The following is a 27343-nucleotide window of genomic DNA, read 5'->3' on the forward strand; positions in this document are numbered from 1 at the left end:
ATATTTTTCAAGTTTTTCAATTATTTTATAAATATTAATTAGTTACTTTCATTTTGTTATACATATATGTATACTTTTTTTTGTTATATTTTGTTTATTATATATTCCATATATAATTTAACAATTATATTGTATTTTTTTCAAGTTTTCCAATTCTTTTATAAATGTTACTTAATTAGTTACTTCCATTTTGTTATATACATTTTTTTATTATATTTTGTTTATTATATATTCAATATAATTATATTGCATATATGGTATAACAGTTATATGATATATATAAATATACAATTTATATAAATTATAATATTATATGAATAATAGAAACATATTTTGCATATCTATACTTTATAAAATTTAATTTCTATACTCATTAACTATACAACCTCTATGATCTACACACTATACTATGATGAAACCTATAAAAAAATATTTAAAAAGTCATAACAGAATATTCGAATTTCGCTAAAAACTTGCACAAAAATCGAACCTCCCATGGCTAAATTCGTTTTCCATTTTTCAGCCACGTAACACGCATCACGAATTTTACCGACGACTTCTCTCGAACCCCGAGGTATTAAATTTTCAATGGTCCCATTTTTATCCCTCACAGGCCACTTCAAAAAATTCATAAATCCGCGTCATAAATTTTTCCCCACAATCTTCGTCCGACACGCGTGCAAAACAGAAACACCGCCTATTCCAGTCTCCGGAATCACCCTGTACATGACCATAACTTCGTTCCTCCCCATTGAATACATTTTCCTCTACTCTTTGCACAATACTCCGTTCCTGCCTAAAAACTCACTCGAGCCTCCCAACTGTCATACCCACCGAACGCAGAATCCCCGACGACACGTTCGCACAAAACAGCAAGTATCAATCCGCGATAGAGGCCTCGCCGAACAACCTCGTTACTCCTGAGCAACATCAAAAGACCAGGCTCCCTCTGTCTGCGCGGGGTTCCACGCAATCGCGCCGGTTCGTTGAACACCGTGCTCGCGAATTTCGACGGAAAACGCGGTCCTTCTGAGAGAGACATTTTTACGTGCGTTTCAAAGTTCGCAAAGTCGAGAAAAATTCAAGTTTAAAATCGATTTCGATGCGTAGGTAAGAGGGATCGTTGGATAAATCTTATGAACTAGAGACATAGAGAGTAGCGAGATTGGAACTGTTTTCGTTTGCGGAAAAGGTCGCCAGGCGGCGCTACTGGTCTTTGTCCAGGTGGCGCCACTAGTCTTTGACACGGTGGTGTCACTAGTTTTTGACAAGGTGGCATCACTAGTCTTTGACACGGTGGCACCACTAGTCTTTGATACGGTGGTGTCACTAGTTTTTGACAAGGTGGCATCACTAGTCTTTGACACGGTGGCACCACTAGTCTTTGATACGGTGGTGTCACTAGTTTTTGACAAGGTGGCATCACTAGTCTTTGACACGGTGGCACCACTAGTCTTTGATACGGTGTTGTCACTAGTCTTTGACACGGTGGCGCCACTAGTCCTTGTCCAGACGGCGCCACTAGTCTTCGATTCGGTGTTGTTACTAGTCTTTGACACAGTGGCACCACTAGTCTTTGATACGGTGTTGCCACTAGTCTTTGACACGGTGGCGCCACTAGTTTTTGACACGGTGGCATCACTAGTCTTTTACACGGTGGCATCATTAGTTTTTGACACGGTGGCGCCACTAGTCTTTGTCGAGATGGCGCTGTAGTAGAACACGAGTGTATTGTCTACCCTTCGTTCTAATTTGACATATCGGCACCTTTTAGACCGGAATTTGTACAGTGTAATCATATTACAATTATTAGCTTGCTTTTCTAGCTCTTTGGAGCACAAACTTGAAAAATATTTTGTGTTTGGTACTTCACGAAGGAGAAAAATCAACTATTAAGTTTCACTGAACACTATGTGCCAATTTCGACAGAAAATGTGATTCATTTAAAAAAGACAATTTTTCATAGTTCTTACAGTTTAGGAAAATTTTAGGTTATCTGTAGCAATCCATATAGGTGCCAAAATTTAATTTATGTGTATAAAAATTGATAAATTTTTAATTTCAAAAATTAGGTCAATTGAGTACCTAGGTATTAATAATTTTTTATTATTATTATTTATTCCCCAGTTAATTAGTAATTTGTTTAAAAAGAACAGGTAAATTATTTTATCGTTCTGATTAGGTTAATAGGAGAATACATTCCCAATGGATCAAAATACATACTCGATTTTTGTCTTGAAAATTTGTACAATGCCAAAATATATTCTTGGGGAAAATCCAAAAATGCATCGACTGATCAAAAATAAGAATATATATAAGCCATTCACTGTACAAATCGATTAACTCCACTTTTTGAAAAATCTTAAATATGAAAGGTTACGTATGCTATACCAAGTGCTCTGTCACTTAAATTTAAAATTTTTCAAAAAGTGGAAAGAGTTCAAATTTGAGCAGTGAACGTCTCATATAATTTTACAGTAGCAAATTAAGTCGTCCGTAATTTTGTATTCAACATAAACTATTGCACCAATTTTTGCAATACGTTGCTCTTACTAATATTTCCTTTTAGAGAAAAATTGCTGCATCGTTTCTACTGCATAGTGTCACTGCCTTTTAAATTTCTCAGCTGTCTCGAGTTAGGTCCCAAGAAAAATACGTGCACCCTGTATCGGTTCATACCTGATCTCACCACCATAACGCGCGATTCCAATTATAGATTTCTGTTTTCGAATTTCGTGCACTGTGCCGATCAGTTGCGCAGCCTGCGTCACGACTGGGGTGCCCCCACGCGGCCACTTTCATTTTCGTCCGTCTGGTGGCGCGGCACCGAAATAAACTCCGCCAGGGGCTCTCACCTACCGAGTGTGCGTTAAGTATGTCGCCTGCTTTCCGTGCACCTGGTCCAACTCCCTTCATGGGTACACCCTCCCGGGCACACACCTTTCCTTTGCAGCCTGCTGCACGCAGGTGTCCCACGCGACCCAGGGAATTCGAAGAAGCAGGTGCTGTGACGAATCCTTGCCCCTGTTCCCGGTGCAATCGATCCGGGATACGTTAAATGGCCACGTTCACTCCTGGGTCGAGAGTTATCAATGGCCTTCCTGTTGGGGAATTGCCCAAGGAGATTGGGAAGATACAGAGATAGGAAAGCGGTTACTGCGAGTTTACGAGGTTCTGTCCAACTCGTTCTCACTGAGGCTATCCGATGTTCTCGGAGATGGATAGTGGTTGGGTGTCGAAGATGGTCTTTCGTGTTTGAAATAGCCGGAGCGTGAACTGGGATCTCGGTTTTCGGTTGTTATCGAGGAACTCTGGGTAGTTTGGACGGTCTGATCAGGTTTTAGAGAGGTTAGGAATCGGAGGGAGATCTGGGAAGAATTTTAGGTACTTGAGTGAAGGGATTATTGGAAAAATCTTATCGAGAAGTGGATAGCAACGAGATTGGGACTGTTTCTGGTACTGGCGAGCGTCGCCAGGCGGCGCCACCGGTCCTTATCAAGATGGCGCTGTGGTAGGACACGAGTCGATGCGAGCATTTGTTCTTTATCTTAATTTGATATATTTTAGCATCTTCTGACGCAGAATTTGAACAGCTTATCTTACTTTTGGTCCCCGAAACCCGAAAAATATTTAATATTGGGCGTTTCATAAATAAAAACGTAGATTTAACGCAATTGATGAATATTGGTGAGTAGTATTAGTAAGCGAATGTTTCTAAATTAGGCGAGATATATTTATTTAGAAAAATTGTTGCTTCTGTAAATTGAGACATGTTTCGTTATTGAGTCCGATATTCTATTTGTAGAATCTTGGATTATTATATTAAAGTTGGCACTGAATCATCAGGGACGTAGCTGCCAAAATAAATACCACGGTGTGCAAATTTATTTCGTATTTTCTGCTTGTAACATGCACAATGCGAAGTTTCTAGATTATTAGTAGTAGTGAAAGGTTATTCCAATCGATTATTCAATTATTTACCCGTGATTATGGTGCCAGTCAACGTCATTTAAGTTGATAATGTCGAAAGGCGAAAGATCGTGATATGTATGTTTAAAGTGTATACCTAGAACCTTGTTAAAGCTGTTCGTGTAGCTGGAAAAATTTAATCAAGTGCTGTTCAAGTAATTCCAACAACTGGAACATGGACGGTTTTCCTCGATAAAACAAGTTCTGTTAGTACTAGTCTCGTTACAGTCTCCAAAAATTTATATAAAATATACGATCAAGTTTGCAGGATTTTATTTTCTGCTAACCACGTTTCCTTTTACAATTTTCTTTAATGAGATAACTAATTACACGATTTAAATTTTGTAAACGGGGTCATAAAGTGAGGCAGGAATTGAAATGTCAATGGAAAAAGTAAAAGGAAATAAATTGATGGAAATAGGAATAAATTAATAACAAGAACTTGGATCAAGGCTGTGTGAGGAATGAATATATTCTATAACAAATTTCAAAATATGAAATAGAATGTTACATGTGATGATGATAAAGGAAATGAAAGATTTTCTGAAAAATCGAAAGGGTAAATGCAATATTTGAAATAAATTGTATAGTATAAAATATAATATCGAAAATTTTTCAAAAATTGAGATAGTAAAAGAAAGAAAAAGGTATACTGTTCTCCAGAAATAATTATGTTTGTACAATCCAAACTAGATCTATTGCTCTCTGTCATCAGCAGCTACCTTGTCTCACTATTAAAATTTATGGTAGTGTATCATAGTGAAAGGTTAAATATAATATTCGAAATTTTGCAAAAATTGAGATAGTAGAGAAATTAAGAGAGAAATACTGTTCTCCATAAATATATTAATAATGTTTGTAAGATACCTAATCTGACCTAACCTAAACTAGATCTATTGCTCTAAGTTATCAGTAGCTAGTTTGTCTCACTGCTAAAATTTATAGTAGTTTATCATAGTGATAGGTTAAATATAATATTCGAAATTTTGCAAAAATTGAGATAATAAAAGAATTAAAAAAGAAATACTGTTCTCCACAGATATATTAATTATGTTTGTACAGTCCAAAGGAGGTCTATCATTCTCAGTCATCAGCAGCTACCTCGTCCAAATACTTAAATTTATAATAGTGTATCATAGTGAAAAGGTTAATATAATATTCGAAATTTTGCAAAAATTGAGATAATAAAAGAATTAAAAAAGAAATGCTGTTCTCCATAAATATATTAATAATGTTTGCACAGTCCAAACTAGGTCTATTGCTCTCAGTCATCAGCAGTTACCTCGTCCAAATACTGAAATTTATAATAGTGTATCATAGTGAAAAGGTTAATATAGTATTCGAAATTTTGCAGAAATTGAGATAATAAAAGAATTAAAAAAGAAATACTGTTTTCCACAAATATATTAATAATGTTTGCACAGTCCAAACTAGGTCTACTACTCTAAGCCATCAAGCATCAGCCACCTCGTCTCAGTGCTAAAATTTATAATATCTTATCCAGATATCATTTCCTGACACTGAATAACGCAAATGGTATATCCATCGAATGTTCCTTCTAGTAACGCAACTCTGTTTAACCTCTCTTCCGCGTGTACTTGTCGTTCGATTACCAAACATTTGATCAACTCGTTTCCATTAGCTGGATCTCACGATATCGAGTGTCACTCGAGTAATCAATCGACTCATTAGCCTCCAGAAAACTCGTTTTGATTTCACGGTCGTGGACTCATTGTCGGTACTCGCTTTCAACCGCACCGAGCATAGAGTACACACCGAGAAGATGATAAGCTGAATGAATGCAGGTCTAATTGGTCGTTGCGTGATAGAACAACCATGCTCTAACATGATCATAGAGATAGGTCTCACGAATTCTCGTTACTGGTCAAGATTATCTATAAACCGTATCACGTAGCATCGTGTGGCGAAGAAAACGAATTGGATACATCAAGATTGAGTGGGATGGAACGATAAGTAGCGATATAAAGCATCGGCGTAGAGACGTTCCCGGAGTGTGACGACCTAATTCCGCCATTGTTCCTCCACTATGTCAACCAGCGTCGTTGAGAACCTAAATTGTGAGGATTTCGGGAGTGCCAAAGATGGAGAGTCAGGTGGAGTAGACTGCTCCTCGTCACTGTAGTGTCTCTCTAGACACCTTTCTAACAATGCATTGCTTGCAGGGATGGGATGATGGCTAGTGTGAAATAGAGGCCTGATTAGTCTGATTATCGCAGTGTAACGGAACCACTTCTTCCGACGTGATCGTAGAGATAAACCTCACGAATCCTCATAAGTGTCACAGCTATAGATCGTATCGTTTGTTTGTATACATTGAAGTCGAGTGGGATAGCATGATAAGAAGCGATATAAAAGCATTGGCGTAGACTATCATCATTATTTTCTATAATACTATTGTCTTAGGCTTGGGTCGTTGGGGTATCTTTAAATCAGAATTTGGGAAGTACCAAAGTACCTGTTCTGTCAGTTCACTCTTCTGTCTTCCCTCTAGACACCTTTTAGGCAGTGCACACTTGTGAGGGTTGCTTTTGTTATGGTTCCTACAGTGCTGTCAGTTGGTATTCTTTGATGACCGTCTTGCTATGATATGTAGCTGGTAGAAGGACGTAAGGAAGGGATGCATTTGGTCCTAAGGCTTGCTAGTGGACTCGTGACTAAGGCTCTCTAATAAACCCTACCTTAGGTAGCGTAGGAATTTGTATTTATGGAAGTAGAGGATTCACTTAGTATCAGGATTTAGATCAGGATTTGTGGAGTACCAAAATACTCTTGTTACTGTTCTGTCTTCCCTCTAGGCACCTTTTAAACAGTGCACACTTGTGAGGGTTGCTTTTCTTATGGTTCCTACAGTGCTGTCAATTGGTATTCTTTGATGACCGTCTTGCTATGATAGATAGCTGGTAGAAGGATGTAAGGATGGGATGCACTTGGTCCTAAGGCTTGCTAGTGGACTCGTGACTGAGGCTTTCTAACAGACCCCACATTAGGTAGCATAGGAATTTGTATTTATGGAAGTAGCGGATTCACCAAGTACTTATGAGACACCTCGAACCTTCGTCTTCCATCTAGCAGTGAGGATGTGAACTTTGATAGCTACACACTGTCAGTGAACGTAGGTGTGATTGATATTATACAACCTCTAACATGATCATAGAGATAGATTTCATGAATTCTCTCTGCCAGTCTCTCCATACTAGGTCTTCCTGGACCAGTCTGCCAACTGTGAATCGATTCCTATCAAATCCCTCTGATCAAACTCATCAAAAAGGCTTCCTGGTCCAGTTGGCAAGCCATGTTAAACAACCGATCTCTCACCAACTGCAGCGAAACTCACATCCAAACAGCAGATGGTTTCAGTGCTTCACTCGTGTCTTTCCAGGGAAACGCGCCATCATAACAAAACCTTCCTGAAATGTAATCTTTTAAATCGCACAAGCTGCAAGATTCGCAAAAGATAGCTGAGATTAAGCTTCCCGGGTCAGACTAGTTGCCAGACAGAATTCCCTCGTAGCCTATATAGTCAGTCCGTTAGATAACCTCTCGTCAGCCTCGGCGAAAGGCTTCCTGTGCCAGTTGGCAGTCAGGGTGTCAGGCATAACTCGTCTCTCGTCAGCTCCGGGTCCAGGTCCAGCGTGCAAGCGTCGAAACGAACGATTCCCTCGATTCGTCCGCCCGTCGTCCCCCTTTCGACAGTGTCTCGCGCGCGCGTTTCCGTCATGACAGCGTAAACGAACCCTTTTGTCACCGACCCCGGGCGTCGGAGGAGTCCGTCCTCCTACGGACACGTTAACGGGCATTAAAATTAACACGATCCTCGCAGCACGCCTCCATTCAGCGGCGCAACGGCTTTATGCAGACGTGGAACGTCTCAGGCATACGCCAAGTGACCGTGCTAGGGCTTCGTGGAGACGAGGAATAGTGGCCGGTGACGTAAAACGCCGCTGGCGAGGATCCTTGACTCGGAAACGCGGCTGTGCCGAGGCTACCGTCCACCACAGAGGTAAATTTTGCATTTTCTAATTGCGAGGCGTTCTCCAAGCGACACGGGCGACACCCGCGGCGACGTTGTCCCTCAGAATTGGAAGATGGCGGATAGTCGGCGGGGTGGGGTGGGGAGAAAGGAAAATTTGATATACTTATTGGCAAACTTACTTTGGGGTTAAGGTAACGATCTGCGAATTTTTATCTTATGTTACATTGGGTGAAAATTTTATTGCTTGAAATTATTGCTATATATATATATATATGTTAAAATTAAAAATAATTAGTTTTTGTGTCTCAGGGGGTGCAGAATATACAAAAATTCGCGGGTCGTTGCTTTATTATTATTATTATTTATTTTATGGTTAATATATTATGTAATTATTATTTATTTTATGGTTAAATATTTTTTCAAAATTCTTTGAAGTATAGGAGTAAGGAAATCTTAATTATACTTTAATGTGTATAGTTGGTTCGAACGACTGACGTCGGTGGCGCCACTGTTGATCTAGAATCTCTACAGTTTATAAATGAAAGACGGAAAAAGTTATCGATTTAGTTTATTAATTAATTCATTATTGTTAAATTATATTTAATATTTTGAATATTTGAAAAGAAGCTTGAATTTTTTAAATCTAATAAAATAACTTAATTCCAAATTTATGTTTGGATACTCAAATGTTTTATTAAATTCAAAAATTAATTTATTAGTTAATAATAAATTCGTAATAATTAATGATAAAGAATTAATAATAAATTCATAAATTAATTTCTTAAATTCAAAAATTAAAGTAGTTGACCAATTTTAGAATTTACTACCGTTCGAACCAACTATAACTTGGGGAATTTTAATTGTGATTATAATTAATGATATTTTTTATTAAAAATTCGTTCTTTTTTAATTGGAAAGAAAAGAAAAATTGTAATCCATGGGAAAAATGATAGTTGTAATTTGGAAAAGCGTATTCAAAGCGCGATTAACCCCTGCTTTCACGCTACTAAATCAACTTACACTGCAGTTTTGTGGAGTTTACCCACCGCCGTGCTTTCGTGTTGAAACTAAAAATCTTGTAGCAGTGTCGATGTTATTTGCATTAACTCTAACGTAGTTTGGTAATAAACGGTACTATATGGTTTAATTAAGTTTCAGTCCCCGGCTACCTCGTAGCTCAATTATCGAAATTAATTTAATCACTGCCGCGATTATGCCTGTTTATTAAACATGACACAAAGTCCCGCGTTTTCGATATCGTTCCTGCTGTACGATGATCGATAAGTAGCTCGATGTAGATCGCTGATAACCTAGGGATTATTAATTATTAGAGTACGTGTACTGTATCGAGTATCCTGTACTTCGTACACAAAATTTGTGGTACAAGTTTACTATGTCCATTCGCAACATGCTGTTAATATATTAAACAGGATGGAATACGTGACTCAGACAGTCTAATTAATTCAGCACAGTGACGAATTTTGCAGAAAACATTCATTCTTTCGTGGAAATTAGCGATTTTTCGATTTAAAATAAATCTGAAGAAATTTTACGCTCTTATCAATTTTGCAAAGTAATTTAAATATCCCAAAAATTGAAATATATTTATTTTTCTATTTTTTTTTTAATTTTTTAATTTTTCTTGTTAACTTTTAATTTAATTTGTAATATTTAATATTAATTTAGCTTTTCTATATTTATGAATTATTTATACGAAGGAATTTTACTCTTATCAATTTCTCAAAGTAATTTAAATATCCCAAAAATTGGAATTTATTTATTTTTCTATTTTCTTTTTAATTATTTATTTTTCTATTTTTATTAACTATTTATTCGAAGGAATTTTACTCTTATCAATTTTTGAAAGTAATTTAAATTTAATTTATTTATTTTTCTATTTTCTTTTTAATTATTTATTTTTCTATTTTTTCTTAATTATTTACCTTCTATTTTTTCTTAATTATTTGTTTTTCTATTTTTCCTTAATTATTTATTTTTCTACTTTTATTAATTATTTATTTTTTATTTTTTCTTGTTAGCCTTTAATTGAATTTATAATATTTAATATTAATTTAGTTTCCCTATTTTTATTAATTATTTATACGAAGGATTTTTACTCTTATCAATTTTTCAAAGTAATTTAAATATCCGAAAAATTGGAATTTATTTATTTCTCTATTTTTTCTTAATTATTTATTTTTCCTACTTTTGTTAATTATTAATTTTTTAATTTTTCTTCTTAACCTTTAATTTAATTTATAATATATAATATCAATTTAGCTTTTCTATTTTTATTAATCACTTACACGAATATAGTTTGATCGAGAGTCGAAGTTTTGAAAAAATTTCGCGGAATTTTGGATATTTTTCGTTTCGAAAAATATACCTACAGAAAAATTACATAATATTTCACGAAGGAAACGTGAGAGTGGCATAAGCGAGATAATCTACCTGGGAGATTTGTAGGTGAAAAAAGTTAGCTGAGCGTGCATAGGAGAGTTGGTGTCGAACACCTAGTATTATAATACGAAGTAATCGGCTTAGAAAGTTGTCTCGCCATTAAAACTTTGTTGCGTGTTCGGGTACGCAAGATTGATCGTGAAATTTCGATTAGAAACGCTCGATAATCACCGAAAATCACCTAGAGACCGTTCTCCGGGGCATACTTTTCTTCATTAAAGATTCCACCTAAGTAGTCCATCCGGGGAACTTGCTTGTCCAACTTTCTTCCCTCGCGTACGAACTACGCACCCAGGCATAAAGTTAGATGAAAGAAAGCTCGATTAAAGTTTCTCGGGAGGGGTATTAATTATTACGAGTCGCGTCTGAGCGGTCCATTTCGGAAACTTATGGCACGTCACGCGACTTTCCTTCCTTCACTTTTCCCATGACACGGTCACTTCTTTCTGCCAATTTCTGTCTTTTTATTTAGATTTTATTAAGAATTATTCCGCAATTTATTTCGCTTATATTCTTCATTTTTTAGAGCAACTTGATTTTTATTTCGCTTATATTCTTCATTTTTTGGAGTACCTTGATTTTTATTTCGCTTATATTCTTCATTTTTTGGAGTAACTTGATTTTTACAGTTTATAAATTGAAAATAATTTAAACAATTTTTTTAATATTCTTTTAGTTACTTTTGTAATATTTATGATATTAATAAGGTATATTGATGATTATACGTGTATTGGAAGAAAAATCACGAAAAATTATATATCGAAAAGGTATTTAAGTTTAGATAACATTAAATACAAATTTGGGAAATTTTTCGAATTTTCTGCATTTTAAAATATGTTACATATGATTATGGTCGTGTAATAAGTATCGTTTATTATGAGGAATAAGGATTATATGTATATTGGAAGAAAAATCGGGGAAACGTGTGATTAACCCCATTTACTATGATTCAACTATGAAAAATTAGGTATCGAAGGGGTATTCGAATTTAGTGAATCACTATACCATTTTGATTTCATTTATGATAATATTAGATACAAATTTTCGAAATTCTTCGAATTTTCTGCACATTTCAATATCGTCTGAGAAAAATAAAATATCGTGCTTGTTATTGCATTTAATTTTACTTATTTCATTAATACATATTTTCCTTTTGTAAATAAAACAGAAATTCTTAATTTTGTAATTCACCATGATATGAAATTGTTAGAAACAATCCTTCATGTGTATTTTGAATTTACTTTGGCAATTGTCATAGTAATCACTTGTTTCACGTCTGCCTCTTTGTATAAATATCTTTCAATTATTATCCTTTCAGCATTATGCCAATTAAACGACAAAATTGTAAATAGAAAATTATTTAAAAGTAATATTAGAATTAATACAAAAATATTAAAATAATGTTAAAATGTAAAATAATTAAATTAATAATTAAATTAATATTAAAATAATATAAAATATAATATTAAAATAATATTAAATTATTAACTATAATTATTATACTCGCCATTCTACTGCAAAGGGTTAAGAAAGGGTGTCTTCTAATATTTTGCTTAACATTTTCAACATTTTTGAAAAATTATTGCAAGGTACCATTAAGACCACGTGTTTCGAAATTAACAGGGTTCATTCATATAGTCTTCGACTACACGTGTTGCATTTTTTGTTTCAAAAAATTGAAAATTGCCTGTGTATTGGACATGCTATTGTCCAATAACCCTATTCAAAATTTACTTTATAATCGTACATTTATTATTATTTCTTACACTCACCTGACTTTCTGTAAATTCCTATATCATGCGATTTATTAATTTCTCGCTTTCAGTTTTTCTCTTAACTTATTTCTTACCCCATCATCGATGGTGTTCCGTTCCATTATCCGAAATAAAATCTATAACTCAATATAATTCCCGTTACATCACGACTGATACCAAATACCAAATCACGTCGAATTGGGAATTTCGAAGGAAAGTTCGAACCAGGATGATTTAGGCCACGACAGGTTTAACACCGATCTCAGCCACCCCTGGAAATTACCATTCTCATCCGATGCTATCCAGCCGTAGACACGGCGTGGAACGATGACACGGGTTGGCCGGTTAATTGTTAATGGCTCTATCCCGCGCCCGTGATCCACTTACCCCATTAAACTCGTTCTCGCATTATCGCGGTCGTTTCGAGCGACCGACCAATTACGCGCGAGTCGTTAGTCCTCCGGACACAATGTTGTGGCCGGTTTAACGCGGTATCGCGATCGCAACCCTGGGAGAATTGCACCCCCGAGCCATCTTCCATCCGCAGAGCAGCTCGCCTTTGCAAACCTGCACCGGTCCCACCCACGGCCCGCGGTCCGAACCTAGCCACCCCTGTCCAGCAGTCACACTGAACCGAGTTATTAGCCCGTCGATCATCTACCGGTTTTCTGGACCACTCGATCCGTTCCCTGACTTTTCTGCGTGATTAATCGCGCCGGCAATTATTGGAAATTGCACTGCGAAACCGTGCTACCAAGGGGTACAGGGGAAAAGCTAGGTGGAAGGGGGATCGCTGGCTATCGGCAGGCTTGGTTTGCTCGTTGCATAGGACACCCTGGGCAATTTCCAGGTAATTTATATGGAAACTGCTGAGGCTAGATGGCGTGGTTCGCGTCGGTACACAGTGAGACCGCGGGATTGGGCCAGGTGCTGCGAGATGGTTGTGTAGGGGGTTCGTTGAATTCGAATAATTCGAATAATTATTAAAACTGACAGTCTTTGTAGGCTGAAAATATTCTCATTCACTCTGTTAGCTAATTAGTTGAAACGAAAGCTCGAATGAAAACTCTATTCTAATTTTCCTGATAGCTATAGTGGTACATCGGCTGCTTGAATATCGAATTAATTAATTAATTTTGAAAATTTCATTTATATCTTTTGAAATATCACACTACAATTTCGTAAGTGATATAGAGCATCAGTTTCAATTCTCCAACTATCTATTGTATTTCATGGACTGGTTATAGATTCCAGTCAGAGTTATCATTCTGTACTTATATAGACTATAGAGGGTCCTATCCCATGATTGTTTCCGTCCTGGGCCTGCTTGTGGACTTATCAGTAAGGTGTGTAGGATGGACAGTGATTATAGGCTGACAATATTCTCATCGACTTTATTAGCTAATTAGTTGAAACGAAAGCTCGAATGAAAATTCTATTCCAATTTTCCTGATAGCTATAGTGACACAGCATCGACTGTTTGAACATCGAATTAATTTTGAAAATTTCATTTATATTTTTCGAAATATCACAGTGCGGTATGTGATATTATAGAGGATCACAGTTTTTTAACCCCTCTATCTATTGTATGTCATCGATTGATTACAGATTTCAGTTAGAGTTATCATTCTATAGTTATAGACTATATAGAGACTGTATATAGGGGGTCCTTCTCCTATAGGGTTGTTGAGTCAGCTTGTCGCAGGTGTATTCTCGATGTAACAATGAAGGGACGAAAGGGAACAGAAGGGGATCCATTTTGACCTGGGCCTGGCAGTGGACTCATCAGTAAGATACTATTAGAACATTTTAAACTTCTATATATACGAAGCGGAGGTGTACTGGAGGACTTACGAGAAAGTCCTCGAAATCCCTTCAAGTAGGAGTCCATCTATCGGCGAGCGTGAGAATGATACCACTATACAGCGGTTACCAGAAAGCTAGTGGGACTCGTCAGTAATGTTTTTGGGTCCCTCCCACGGGGGTTGTAATAATTATCTTTGTACACTCGTTGTGGTTCCTACTGATGGGTCTGATATTCCTATGGTGCTATCAGTGGTTGGTGGGGTATCATCATCCCCCTTGCCGTTGTGCTATTGTAGGGTAGCAGGTAGAAGGACGACAGGAAGAGGGAGGGGATGAGCGTCTTCTGGCCCCGGGGCCTGCTAGTGGACTTCCTCAGTAAGGTGTGGTCCCCCCCTATGGGGTTGTAATGATATCTTCGTAGGCTCGATGGGGTCTTGGGTCTTGACTCTGTTGTGGTTCCTACTAATAGTCTAGGGTGTTCCTATGGTGCTGCCAATAATGATGGGATGGTGTTCCCTTGCCGTTGTACTAACAGGTAGAAAGACGACAGGAAATGGAAGGAATGAGGGGCATTTTATTATCCCGGGGCCTGCTAGTGGACTCATCATCAAGTAAGGCCCTACCTCAGCAGGTCCAGCCTCAGACGTGGATATATTATTGAAAGGTTTGGAAGTTACGTATATAGGAAGCGGAGGCCTTCCGGGAACTTGCGAGAAAGTCGTCGAATCTCCTTCAAGTCGGAATCCATCTAGCGGCGAGAGTGAGAACTACGGTCGCTACAGTCGTTCTGGTTACTCGGCCTCCGGCTGTTGGATCAATTTTTCCATTTCAACGGAATCGACGTTGCTCGGGACTGTTCGGTAGATATTAAACCGTAGGATACATCGGGGAACGGATTTGCATCGAGGACTTGCCGTTTGTTCGTCCGTGCGAAAATTCGCCGGAAGACGACTGAAGGGGTGGCATAAAGCTCTCGTGTTTCGCGAGAGCTCTCGATTTAAGCAGCTTAGCTACCCCGCGCGCGTGGCAGTGGAGGTGGCTGTTTCCGGGGCTGTTGGATTTAAAATTTCCATTCACATAACGCGTTTTCACCGAGTGGCACATCGTAGCCCTGCGTATCTCGCTAATTTGCTATTCGGACAGCGGATCAACCCCGAGTGCCTCGACTTCCCGAATTATCCTCGAATTTTCCTGTTGCTCTTTTTAGTCTTTTATCTCGCCATTTCGTGTCTTTTTTTTATTATTTTTTTTTTTTATTTCGTGAATCCGCGATTCTTTTCTTAATTCCAGAATTCGGTTTTCTTCTATTTTTTTATTTCGCAATTTCGTATCTTTTTTATTTTTTTATTGCGTGAATTTGTATTTCTCTTTTTAATTCGAGAATTTGGATTTTTTTGAACTTGTGAACTCGTTTTCTTATTTTTTTATTTTGAAACTCGTGTTTCTTTTTTTTTATTTTTTTAATTCACGAACTCGTTTTTTTTTTATTCACGAACTCGTTTTTTTCATTTTTTTAATTCACGAACTCTTTTTTTTATTTTTTAAATTCACGAATTATTTTTTTTTTTTTATTTTTTTCAATCTCGCAATTTCGTATCTTTTTCCTTTTAATTTATTCCACAAGAATATTTTTTTGAACTATTATATCCAGCGAGTTATTATAATTTGAGCAATTCGCAACGAAGTGGTTGATTTTAGGAATACTTTTTTAATTTTAATATCAGAAAATTTGATCGATGCTTAGCTCCTTGTATTTAAAATAAATTTTTATTTCTCCTTTTGAGAGGTAACGAGTAAGTGACTTACTTTCATAAAAGGAAAATGGTATTAATAAATTTATAATTTACAAGGTGGAATAGTTGAACTGAAATTGAAGAAAGAGTCTTGCATTGATTGTAGAAATCATGTTATAGGTTAGAAATTTAATATATGCATGTGTGTACACGTTGTTTAGTGTTAGATGTGAAAAATTTTATTTTCTGTTAGATGTTGCATAATTATTCATACTTGACAGTGGATACTAAGATTAATTTTTGAAATTCGTGAAACATTAATCAATCGAATTGAATTTTTGGAAATTATTACATTATTTATATAATTTAGATTATGGTACATACATTGTCCATAATTTAATAAAAATTTCGCTAAAATTAGAGTCGAATTAAATTTTCCAAAATTGTATAATATTTAGTATATCTTTTAATTACTCTCCCGATCAGTTTTATTATTTATATTGTCCAGTTTTTCAATCATTATATTGTTCTATAGTTTAGAACATGGTAGATACACTATTCATGTTTTGAATATAGCCGAATGAAATTTTTCAAAATTGTACGATATTCAGCGTACCTCGTGGTTCGTATTGTTCGCTTTCTCTTGGCTCATATTTCAATTTCGAATCGTTAAAAATTTCGCTTTTAGAACGAAGCCAACGATGTTGTCCGTTCACGTGAGCCAACAATGCGTAGAGTCGATAAAGGTCAGCGTTATAAATAAATTTCGAATTTCTCTGGGAGTTTATCAGCGTGCTCTCCCGCGTTAATGTTTCAGTTCGCAGTCAAAGTTGGAGTTGAATTATTCATAACTCGCGATTATGTTCTCCACGTGCTTGTGTCGCTGCTGAGTTCTGCCTTATGGGGTTCCTGCTCCACTCACGGGCCATTCTCTCTCGAGTTATTTCGGTTGCAGTTTGTAAACGGGGTTGTAAAGTCCCCAGTGACTTGACTTTTAATTCCCCTAGGATGGCTTTTATATTTGCTTGTCGTAGCTTCTTCTTATTTTCGACGTGGAAATTATTTTAATATCGTAAGATATTCGTATTAGGTTATGGAAGAAAATTTTGCCTTATTTTCACACAACAATGTTTTCTGGTCGGCAAAAAGTCTTTGTTTATTTTATTTGTTTCTGTATATTTCACTTAGTAATATGGAATTTTTAAATATAGGTATGGTATTCACGTTTACAATATATAATAAATTCACGAATTAACAAGAGGTATTTTATTCCTCGTAAATGGCAAAAATCAAGGTTAATCTCCATTTCTATTTCAGTATTCATATACTGTACACGTTAAATCGAAATTTTCCTCTAAGAGTCCCTAGGTTCTATCTAAATAATATATCACAGTAATAAGAAAGCTTCAAATCGAAAATAATTAGACAGTTTCTCATACTTGACTAAAATTAGGAATATATATTATAATTATTAAACCTTGTCAGTTCCAGTAAAATATTTCACACTTGTCAAAGTCCCTAGTCAGTACCCATAAAAATCCCTAGCCGGTACTTAAGAAAAAAATCCAATTTCTGCCAAGAAATTACATTTAAAAATATAACACAAACTCTAACACCGGTTTCTACATCTCTCATACTATAATTTCCCTAGAAAATCCCTAGACCTCCCCAGTCGACGGAGAACGAGCTCTCATAACCTCAAAAATACCTCGCGCATCGTCGAAGGAGGCAATAAATAGAAGCATCAATAACATATTTCACATTTGTCAAATTCCCTAGTCAGTACCCATAAAAATCCCTAGTTGGTACTCAAGAGAAATTCAATTTCTCCCAAGAAACAAGGATGAAAAATATATCACAAACTCCAACAGCATATTCTACATCTCCCATACCATAATTTTCCCTAGAAAGTTCCTAGACCTCTCCAACCGACGGGAAACGAGCTCTCATAACCCCAAAAATACCTCGCGCATCGTCGAAGGAGGCAACAAACAGAAGCACCAATAACATATTTCACACTTTTCAAATTCCCTAGTCAGTGTCCATAAAAATCCCTAGACGGTACCTAAGAAAAACCCAATTTTGCCCAAGAAACGAGAATGAAAAATATATCACAAACTCCAACAGCATATTCTACATCTCCCATACCACAATTTTCCCTAGAAAGTTCCTAGACCTCTCCAGCCGACGGGGAAAGAGCTCTCATAACCCCAAAAATACCTCCCGCATCGTCGAAGGAGGCAACAAACAGAAGCACCTTGGCGACGTGCGCATCTGCTTAAAGGATACCACGGATTCCCAGCTCCTCAATTAGGGCATACCTCTGTCCCATAATCGCTTTGGCGAGGGGTCGCGCGACCCTCAGCGAAATTCCACGAGCAGTCGTTCGACTTCGGTGTATCCTCGTCGTAAAACCGGGCATTAAGCAATTTCTTTCCCCTCCCTCCGCCTTTTTTTTCGAATCTCGCACGTAAATCCTACCATGAATTACGTCCAGTCGTATTCCAGTGTCCCTCCTCTTCTCACGCTCCCTACCCTTCCAACGTTTCGCTGTGCAACCGACAGTTATAAAGTCCGACTGTTCCGGACCATGGAGAGAGCCTCTGAAACAGAGACGTGACACGCCTGCTACCTCTTCGACACTCCTCGCTGCCCATGGCTCGTCTTTTATGGGAAAGCTCGAGCCTGTCCCGAGGAAAGCGAACCTCCAGACCGGCAAAGTCTCTCTCCTCCATTCTCTCGCACTCTCGCCAACTTTCTTCCTTTTTCTCCATCTTCAAAGTTCCATCTATCGTACTTCCAGGTCACTGGCGAGCTTTCTTTCGTGAGTTATGTATTTCGTACAGTTTGCTGTCCTTTAGAAATCCTCCAGGAGTCCTCTTCCTGGTCCAGTGATGTTGATGTTGAACTTTGAACTTGGGTTTAGCTTCTGTCTGTCTTTTTCTGTTTGCCAATCTTTGTGTTTGCACAGTGGTTGCTTGACAATCCTGTGTTACATCCGTTGCAGGTTCTACGTTATTCAGTAGGTATTTCTGTGGATCTGAGGTTTCGTTGATGGTGAAGTGATTGGGTTCAAGGGGACCTCTATTGGAGAGTAGAGGTGTGCGAACAAATTTCGGAAATTATAGAATTCGATGATGAAAAATTTCTTTTCTTAGTCTGGCCTCATATTTTTGAGATTATGTACTCCTTTGAGGTTATAACTTTGAGGTTATGTACTGAAAAGGGTGCAAGAAGGGGTAATTTTTAGGGGTGGACGAGATCTCCACGATTTTGAGAATTTTGAGATGATTGTGGTCATTTGGTATTGATAATACTGAAAGAGATCTGTTATATTTCTAATTAAAATAATAAAGAATTAAATAATCGCGTGTTTGTAAATGTTAGTTCTGTTTTATATCAGTTGGTATATATTTCATTGGACACCCTGTATTGGAAAGAAATTAAACTTTGGAAGATAGGAATTCTTTCTTTAAATTGTATCTTTCTTTTTTGTTGAAAAGTTGAATAGGATTTTTAGAAAAATTTTTATTATTGGGGTATTGATTTAAAATTGTGTTTAATTTGATGAGAATGGATATATGCAGTTATAGTATTAGTGTAATACAATACTATGTATAATTATATATCTATGATGAAAAGAATATATGAAATATAGAATAGTAAAAAATATACGTATATTTATTTTTATTATACGAATCTGTATTTTATATATCTTTATTTTTGTATTAATTATTATATATAATTATTACCAGTGAATATCCTTTATGTGAACATCACGTAGAAGTAAAGGATAAGAAATTTCCAGGATAAGTAGGTTGTTCAGAAAATGTTAAAGTTTGAAAGTAAGTTTGCAAATGTCAGTGATAATGGTGGTCACAGTTTATGGTACGAGCAGATTTAAGATAGTATAATTTGAGGTTACCAAGGCTCAACTGAAATATGTATATGAAGTCTGAATATGAACGAATATTTTCACCTGCAATTTTTATAATAATTTAATAATTTAACGTAGAATTATAGTTGAACGAATAATTTATACAGGGGATTAAATAGAATTAAAATTAGAAAGAATAATATTGCCTATTTCTCTTTATTTTAATTCAATTTTAATAATTGGTATGGCATACAAAAATTTCTTGTAATCATTTTCTCAAAATATATGCAGTTTCATACTTCAACAAACTTCAACAAAACTTCAACAAGAATTAAAATTAAAGGAATAATATTGCTCATTTCTCCTTATTTTAATTTAATTTATATAATTGCTGCGCTATAAAAAAAATTTCTTATAATAATTTTCTTAGAATATATGCAGTGTCATATTTGAACAAGAATTAAAATTAAAAGAATAATATTGCCCATTTTTCTTTATTTTAATTTAATTAAAATAATTCGTACGTCATAAAAAGAATTTCTTATAATAATTTTTTCATAATATATGCAGTATAATATTTGAACAAGAATTAGAATTAAAAGAATAATATTGCCCATTTCTCTTTATTTTAATTTAATTTATATAATTCGTACGTCATGAAAAGAATTTCTTATAATAATTTTCTCATAATATATGCAGTATCATACTTGAACAAAAATTAAAATTAAAAGAATAATATTGCCCATTTCTCTTTATTTTAATTTAATTTAAATAATTGCTGCATCATACAAATATTTCTTATAATAATTTTCTCAGAACATATGTCGTATTATCCTTGAACAAGAATTAAAATTAAAAGAATAATATTGCCCATTTTCCTTTATTTTAATTTAATTTAAATAATTGTTACATATTAACAAAATTTCTTATAATAAAAATTAATTCCTATAATATTCTAATAATTCTTATACTAAGAAATTTCTTATAATAAAAATAAAAATTAGAAGAAAAATATTGCCCATTTCTCTTTATTATAAAAATGAATTCTTATAATAAAAATTAAAAATTGAAGAATAATATTGCCCATTTCTCTTTATTTTAATTTAATTCTAACAATTACTGCGTTCTAGAAAAATTTTATTTTAATAAAATCTTCTTACACTATCATAACGATAAAACGCGAAATTTAATATTCCTCTCTAAATCGTCAATAAAGAAAATTATTTTCGCCCATCGTTTATATTTCAATAATATCGAAACCCGGTGACAAGAAATTGCCCGATAAATTATTTCGCGATATCATTATTTTCGTTATTATTAAAAGGCTTTCGTTGGATATTTCGTTGCAAGAATAAAGGAACGGTGGAAAACGTGAAAACTACAAGAAAATGATAAAAGCGTGGTCATATATAATTTTATCGGATTTACGTCCCGCGCAGCAGCATGCAACTTTTAAAAAAATCCTCTCAAAATGAATTTCACCCATGTTCGCGGGGAAAAATATATTTTAAGCGGGAAATTTGCACGGAGATCGTGACATTTAAATTAACCGAGAGCATTAATTAAAACGTTTCTCCTAAAGACCCTGAGTGCCATCAAAAAATGTCCTTCCTCTGCGTTTTAATTTTCTCCGACATTCGTCTTTCAGCTTTTCAAATTCGCCAGACGATTAAAATCCATTTGACAAAATTTCTTATTGCATAATTGCGAAAATTTTCCATGTTAATTTTCAATTTTTAATTTTCTGCTCGGTGGTGCTATTAAGGATTCGGCACAATGTTCCAGAAGGATTCTGCCATCTTATAAGCAACGCGATAAAATCTGAATATCGAGAACTTTCGAACAGATTTATGGCTGCGGTGATTTATTACGCCATAAAAACGTATGCATTTCACGGAATGCGAATAAAGTTATCGCCGAAATAAATTTGCAATATTAGCGTAATAAATATAGCGTATTCTCAGCGAATGATATTCCCGCGGATTTCGCTCGGACGAGCTGCAATAAATAAATTTTTACTCCCTACAAACCAGCAACATCATAATCCAATGCGAATTCGAAGCTTTATTTATTCCCTATTTTTCCCTACTTCGTAATATATACCACGCGAAATCTATTATTTAAGAAAATATTTTTAATTGTAAACCTCTGAGTGCAGAAGTAGCAAGAAATTCCTAATTAAACTGAAATTTAAAAATTAAATAGTATAGGATACCATTACCAAAGAAATCGCGAATCGACTATTGCCAACAAAAATAAATTATAAACCGATCAATATTTTCTATAAGTAAATGGAGAAATTATTTTAGGTAACAAAATTAAGTTTCGCGGCCCTTATGGGGAGGTGGAGCGTAGGTTAACCCATTTGCATCCAAGCGCGGAATATTCCGCGAGCCACAACTGTGGTCTATCACCGAGCGCGGAATATTCCGCGAGCCACGACTCTCATCTATCACCGAGCGCGGAATAATCCGCGAGCTGACTTTTTCCATTACCAGTTGCTGAATATTCTTCATAAGCCACAGATCACGTTTGATTTATCACATCACCAATTAATTTATATTAACTAAAATTATTATTAAACAAATAAATAAATAAGTAAATTATTATTAAATAACTAAATAAATTAATAATCATCTCAAAATGAAACAAACCCTTCGTAGAAAGAAGGAAATTAATACACGAATCATGCACTGTCAATTAGCACACGAAAGTGTCTTACCACGTCTCTCTTTATGGCCTCCATAAACTACCCATTTCAGCTGACTCTCCCATAACGCGCAGTCCTGACACTGATCAGATAAAAACCGTGCGATTGCGCCACGAAATGAGGATTACTTCGAGATTCTCCATGGCGAAAGTGGAATTTCCCTGCGCGAGAAATGTCGAGTCGATTACGTTCATATTGGAGGATCGATGAGAGGGAATATTTCTGGCATCAGATATTCGACGCGCGGCGAAAGAGGAAGATGAAAGAAAGGGACGAGCGGGATATCAGGCAGCACAGGAAGCGGCTTTCAGGCAGGTAACACCGACGCAACATCCGGTATGGATAACGCCTAACAAAAGGGTATCCTTCCGCTCGCCTCGACGAAATAGATACGAGGCTGCACCAGAAGGCGGATTTTTCGTCCAGAGGGCGCTCGTTTCCTCGAGCTTCAGCGCGAAACAACCTTGTGGACAAAGTGTACTCCATTTAGGGGACAGGCAGTATGAAATTTCGAAAAAATCGAATTTTTCTTGTCTTATATCTGTTGCAATAATTCTCAAATTTTGCATGAATGTATGTAAATATTTCTTAATCCTATATTACAACATTATATCGATACCGTTTAACGCGTTGACTGCCATGGGGGTCACCGGTGACCGGCACTCAACTTGGCGGTGGCGCCACGGGGGCCACCGGTGACTGGCGACACGACCATTAGTAAAAATACATAATTAGAGTAAATATCGATACTGATGAATTTTTAAATAGTACCATTGTTACTATAATGGTTCGGAGAAATTAATGCCATACAGAACATGCAAAAATAATTTTATTTATACAAAGAAAAGGTGAACCAAAACAGTCGGCACGATATGTCGCCACTTTTTTAGTGCAATTCTTTGCTCTCATTCTTCCGAGCTGATTTGAATTATTTTCATAGCACACTTTGCAAAATCGCCTTACATTTCGCACACTTCCAGGTTTCTTTTTAAATTCGTGACGACGTTCTTTCTGTACGTAATTGCTCGATGAAATGCAATCTTCGTGATCAGAACATTTCACTAAATACATCGCTAACTTCATCCTAAAATCGGGAATTGAAATATTTTTTCGAGTTGCTTTTCAAACAATTGATAATGGCAAAAATGGTCTACAGCGCGCGGGGGTCACCGGTGACCCCCACCACGAAAAATACATTAAACGCGATTATACAACTCACCTTATCTGTTGTAAATAATATTTCAACATAATATGCATCGCATAATAAAATGTTCATGTTGGCGCCATGGGCAAACCACGTAAAATGCGCGTGGCAGTGAACGTGTTAATTTCTACTAATTTAAAGAAATTCTCAGGATACTAAGATTCTATACCAATAGGCAACCTCGTATGGTCAATGCAATCATCTGGATTTCAGAAACCTATGAAATCGCGTAATTCAGCGAATTAAATCGGCCAGCTGACGTCACTCCACGTTTTGGATATCCTATCGCGATGAGGTCATCCATTGCATTAGCTCGCGTGTCCGCGAGTTCTTATTTTCCCCCTTTTTCGCCCTTTTTTCTCTTCAACCGTGTTTCTTTCGCCGAGGTAAAACGCCGTTTGAAAGTTATGACTAATCTGACCTATATTTCATACCCCGTGCATGTTCGATATTTCTCAAAAGCACGGTCATGCATAAATCTTTGCAGCTTTTCCGTTTCAACTGCTGTCTCGAAGTTCCTTCTGATAGCACTCTTTTTCCTGTTTCTTTTATCGTGTTTGGATTGCAAAAATCATTTTCGTCGGAGATATCGAGTGAGAAAGTCGTGAAAGTTCAAAATTTCCCCTTTTCACCATTTCTTTTCGTAATTTCATCGATTTATTACGAAGATGGTATACCTATATGTATATAAAGTTGATCACCTAACGTGATTACTTTCGTTATTCTTATTATTAATAAGTTGATTCCTTTCTGAAAATCGTTTTTGAAAATTTTGAAAATTCCTCGGTGTCCTAATATTTGGCATAAAATAATTTATAATTATTTAGAAATAGTTATTATTTAGTAATATTGGTATTAATTACTATAAATATATTATTACTATTTATTACTATATTATTTATTACTATAAATATATTATATTACTATATAATATATTGAATATAATATTTATTAATATTATTTTTAATAGTATTATTTAGCAATAGTAATATAATGGTTTTTGTAATAGAATAATTGGGAATGGTTGAAATGGTCAGGTTACATGGCCCACTCTGTATAATATGTTCCCAAAAGATGTATATATGTATATATGGCCGCAGAGTGGGCCATTTAACCCGACCACTTCAACCATTCTTAACTATTTCATTACTAAAAATGAATCAAACAATTATTTTATTATATTATGTATATGTATATATATATATATATACAGAGTGGGCTATTTATTTTATGTATGTATTATTGTATATATGTATATATGGCCACAGAGTGGGCCATTTAACCTGATCTTCACAACCATTCCCAATTATTTTATTATTAAAAACGAATTAAATAATTATTTTATTATATTATATACATATACAGAGTGGGCTATTTAATCTGACAACCTCAACCATTCCCAATTATTTTATTACTAAAAACGAATCAAACAATTATTTTATATTTTATATATGGACACAGAGTGGGCCATTTAACCGGACCACCTCAACCATTCCCAATTATTTCATTACTAAAAAGGAATGAAACAATTATTTTATTATATATATTATGAAGTTGAATGAATTATCATCGTTGCAAAATTTTGCACTCGTCTCAAATATATTAATATAATATCTGAAGATGAAAGTTGAAACAGGATGTCAATAATAATATAATCATGTGTTTATAACGATTAACATACATTTTATTATAAATCCTGCCTAATCCTATAGGCCTGCCATATTCATATAATTAGTATATAGATATAACATATAATTAGTTTCAAGGGTTGCCAACACTCTGTAACTCTATAAGGCGCGAAGTATGAATTGCATATAGGAATATATTTCAATAAAATATTCTTCCTATTTTCATTCGAAAATTACATCGATAAAAATCTAACAAGAAAATTGCTATATTTACACTCGGAGCACAACAGAAAATAGAAAATTACCCAATCGCGTCTCTCCGCAACGCTCCACCCACTCGCATTTTCCAAACAGCCTCACGTCTCCATGGAAAAAATAAAACGCCGCTTCCCTGGGCCTTCCTGATTTAGTCGAACTCCACACACGCCCGTGCCTCACACACGGTGTTCCACATTCTGTCCGGGCGTGAAATATTTCGTAAACAGCCGTCACGTTCCCGACAACCCTTTCTCCGCTTTCTTCGCGTTCGCCAGGTCGATTTAATTCGACCCTTTCGCTCTGCCAACCAGCAGAAACTCGAAAAAGGAGGAAAAAGGTGAAAGTAGAGGTAAAAAGGAAGTCAGAACCAGTAAAATATCTTTTGCTCCCGTTGAAATGGAAAAATCGAGCCGAAAGCTTGAGTTGATCGATCGGAGTCCGTGCCTTTGGTCCTGTGGACCCCGATGGAGTGTCAACCCAGGATTCTTTCGTGTTGCATTTGACATATCTCCTGAAAGAAGTAATAATGCAGTCAGGGGAATTCGTATTGACGTTTTAACCTCGATTTCCTAATTTATTTTCGCACGTAACTCAACGCTAATTAATAAAAGAGCAAGGTGCTGCGAACAGCTGCTCCGCGGCCATCTTGCGTCAGTTGCAGATGGCAGCACACTGCTACGCGACGGAGTGCGACACACGTGGATTTTGGGACGATATCTGGGTGGGTCGTTGAACTTTTCGTGCATGAGTGTGCTCTTTGATCTCGTGATCCATGGATGATCCAGACACGGCTAATTTTTGAGGATGAGAATGAGGATGAGGATTAAACTCGTTGCGATATATAGGGTATTATAGGATGCTGAAAACAGGTTTTAATTTTCGAAATTAATATATCATATCTTCCTTCATTTTGTCGAAGGAATATTGTTAAAGAAAAATGGCAAATCGAAGATTTTCTTTATCATTTTTTAAGTTTAACTTTTAAACACTAGAAATCCCATTATATAAATTATACCACAAATTATAAGTTAGAATTAGGAATTAATTTATAGGTTAGGAATGGGAATTTTATTGAAATTAATATTCTCAAACAGGTTCGATATTTTTATTTCTTTAATAGTTAGGGATTTTTGGAGATTTAAGCACTAGAAGCTCCATTATAAAAATTATACTACAGAATTTGTATATTTAAAAATCCTTAATTATTAAAGGAATAAAAATATCGCACCTGTGTAAGAATATTAATTTTAATAAAATTTCTTTTTATCAATTATAACTTATTTCGTGTTAATACCATGGTGACTGCCATCATGTTGTCTGCCATGGTGGTCATCAGTGACCGGCGCTTGTCTCCTCATTGAGATCATGATGTTCATCAGTGTCTTAATTTTTTTTAATTTTTTTAATTTAGTTTTTTAAATTTATATTTGTTTTATTCTAACCAATTTTTGAATATTTCAACAACGTAAATAAATAGAGAATTTTAAATTTTGGGACCACCATGGCCCCACTGAGAAGACAGCGTTGGTCACTGATAACCACCATGGCAGTCAACGTATTAATCCTGTTGATGGTGTTAATTATAATAATGGTATTAATTATAATAATTTATGAGTGTCATTGTTACATGAAGATTTATCATTTTACGTATCTTCTATCAACGTTCGAACAAATTTTTCCCTATAAAATTGAAATAATATATCATATGCAAATTAACAGGTGGAATTATTTTGTTTCGATTTTTCGCGAATTTTTGCGTTATTTTTATTTATTTTTATTTATTTTCAATTTGATATATCAATTAATACCGATTTTTAGGTTCTTTTCGTATATTTCTGTGTTTAAAAATTCATTTTTGGTTCGAGATTTAATTATTTTTAATTCCAGCCACGCTATACTAAGTAATAATCAGTTATGTGCATATTGATTGTTGCAACTTTAAAAGGAACG

At 35.5% G+C, this 27343-nt stretch overlaps 1 protein-coding gene across 3 annotated transcripts in view; it reads left to right on the forward strand.

Moving 5' to 3' along the window:
- raskol (Ras GTPase-activating protein raskol) overlaps nt 1–27343 on the forward strand; it is a 469413-nt gene that overhangs the window by 127136 nt on the left and 314934 nt on the right. The window contains exon 2 of one of the 3 annotated variants that reach the window (XM_017910187.1): nt 7811–7990. The exons of the other annotated variants lie outside the window; for them this stretch is intronic. The gene's annotated coding sequence lies outside the window, so the exon portion shown is untranslated. The remainder of the gene's footprint in view (nt 1–7810; nt 7991–27343) is intronic. 3 annotated transcript variants of the gene reach the window in all.

The sequence above is a fragment of the Eufriesea mexicana genome, unplaced genomic scaffold, assembly GCF_001483705.2.
Source record: "Eufriesea mexicana isolate 0111107269 unplaced genomic scaffold, ASM148370v2 scaffold70, whole genome shotgun sequence".
NCBI lineage: Eukaryota > Metazoa > Arthropoda > Insecta > Hymenoptera > Apidae > Eufriesea > Eufriesea mexicana.